Here is a 2,177-nt window from a genome sequence, read left to right as displayed (position 1 = left end):
AGAGAGAGCGAGAGAGAGAGAGATGACGAGAGAGAGAGAATGAGAGGGAAAGAGTGGAGGGGGTGGGGGGTGCTGAAGAGAGGGAGGAAAAATTCTTGAAGTATGAGAAAATTTTACAACTCTCCTCCCCTCCTCTTTCTCTCTTTTCTCTTCTCTCTCTCTCTCTCTCTCTCTCTCTCTCTCTCTCTCTCTCTCTCTCTCTCTCTCTCTCTCTCTCTCTCTCTCTCTCTCTCTCTCTCTCTCCCTGTGATTCTACCTCTCTCAGTCTCTCCCTCCCTCTTACTCTCCTCCACCCCACCCTCTCTCTCCCTTTCTCTCTCTCTCCATCTCTCCCTCCCACCACCTCTCTTTCTCTCTCTCTCCCTCTCCCTCTCTCTCTGTATGATGTCTCCCTCTCTCTTTCCCCTCCTCCCTTTCTCTCTGCAAGTCAATCACTACTTTCCCAGAGCAGGAGAGCTGGTGGACAGTGCTCGGAGCCACAAGGCTGACCAGAAGATTCAGAAGCTCCAGGTAGGCTCTATCAGCTCTACAAATCAACACACACACACACACACACACACACACACAAACACACACATAGGATAAAGACACATACACATTCCCAGTCCCATAGACATACACATACACAAACACACACATACACATACACATACACACTCATGCATATACACATGCTCGTGCACACTTAACACTGAACACTTAACAATCACAGATATGCATGTTATAAATAATTGTGCTGAGGCGGTGTGGTATGGGGAGTGTGACGCAGAAGATTGTTTGCCTGAGGACTGCACTGAAGGGGGTCTGCACATCCTCGCCTGGGGCTGCTGCTCTAGATGATGGCTTGGAGTCATTGCTTTACACTTGGCTGACGCTTTTATCCAAAGCAACTCACAAGGCTTTTTTAAGGGTATTAGTTAAAGTCCCTGGAGAAAAGTGTGGGTTAGGTGCTTTGCTCAGGGGCCCTTCAGCCATCGAAGGAGGTAGACAGTGGAAGAGTGGGATTTGAACCTGCAACCCTCTGATCTACAGTAAGAGCTTGGTACCATGTTTCTTTGGCTGCCCCATGCAAGGTCCTTGGAAGGTCTGGGCAATCTCAAATGATGAACCACATATTTACACCTTGGATATCCCCTGAAATTCGCATGGTATTGGTATGTGCAGGGAAGAAGGGTGTGGAATAAGGGGCACCTACTGTTGTGAGATGAGAGTTGGAGAGATGGGATGTGTTGGAATATAGTGAAATTCTACCTTTATTTTACCAGGAGGTATAACAAAAAATCTCTTCTCCCAGGGAGTACTGTCCAGAGTCCTGGCTGGAGATGACAGAAGATGGAATGGGATTGTATTGGAATATAGTGAGATTTGACCTTTATTTTACCAGGAAGGTCCTGCTGAGATAGAACAATAATTCTCCCAGGGACTACTGGCTGGAGATGAGAAAAGACTGAATAGGATTTTATTTATTTATTTATTTTTCGGAATTTAGTAAGATGAGAAAAGATGTGATAGGATGTAGTGTGATACAGTGGTGGTACTGTACGTATATAGTGGGATGGGTAAGAGATGGGACGGGCTGTGAACTATTGGGACTGTGGACGGTATGGCGCTGGAAACGACAGGGTTAGGACTGGGTTTACAAGGCCGTTGTCGTGGCCGGATGGTTCGAAAGTTGGTCTTGGATTCAGCCGGTTGCAAGTGTAAATCCCATACCAAAAGCAGTAATGCAGGTGGTCTCCGGCGGTGCACTGGCTGAAGTGCCCTTTAGGGCAAGATACCCAGCTCCACATTGCCCCAGGGACTGTATACAGATTCTTTGAGTAATTGCACGCTGCTTTGGAGAAAAGCACAAACTTAGTGCAAAGTAATGTATTCCGTGTACTGTCTTGGCAAATCCTCTTGGGTAGAGATGCTGTGACTGCTGTGACTGTTGTGACAGGCGTTGGTTTGCTTGAGAGTATTTTCTATGTTCTATTTTCAAGACCCCACCACAAACAAGATGCCTCAACAGACTGTTATCTTCTAATTTAAAAAAAAGGAATCTGACCATAGAAAATTTAGTATAACCCCTTAGCGCAGAGCTATGTCATAACCTTACTGTCACCAAAATTGTAATGGCTATGTCTTAGTTTGTTACTTATGGCTCTCGGCGGTAGTAATGTCACAGCAATGTTGTT

At 46.0% G+C, this 2,177-nt stretch overlaps 1 protein-coding gene across 2 annotated transcripts in view; it reads left to right on the top strand.

Moving 5' to 3' along the window:
- The first annotated feature begins 395 nt into the window (after window positions 1–395).
- Window positions 396–2,177, top strand: part of LOC134436107 (tenascin) — a 61,369-nt gene continuing 59,587 nt past the window's right edge. Inside the window, exon 1 of one of the 2 annotated variants that reach the window (XM_063185142.1) lies at window positions 396–510. The gene's annotated coding sequence lies outside the window, so the exon portion shown is untranslated. The remainder of the gene's footprint in view (window positions 511–2,177) is intronic. The other variant, XM_063185144.1, reaches the window with a different exon arrangement.

The sequence above is a fragment of the Engraulis encrasicolus genome, chromosome 20 (assembly GCF_034702125.1).
Source record: "Engraulis encrasicolus isolate BLACKSEA-1 chromosome 20, IST_EnEncr_1.0, whole genome shotgun sequence".
Lineage (NCBI taxonomy): Eukaryota > Metazoa > Chordata > Actinopteri > Clupeiformes > Engraulidae > Engraulis > Engraulis encrasicolus.
This window is presented reverse-complemented; position numbering and strand designations above follow the sequence as displayed.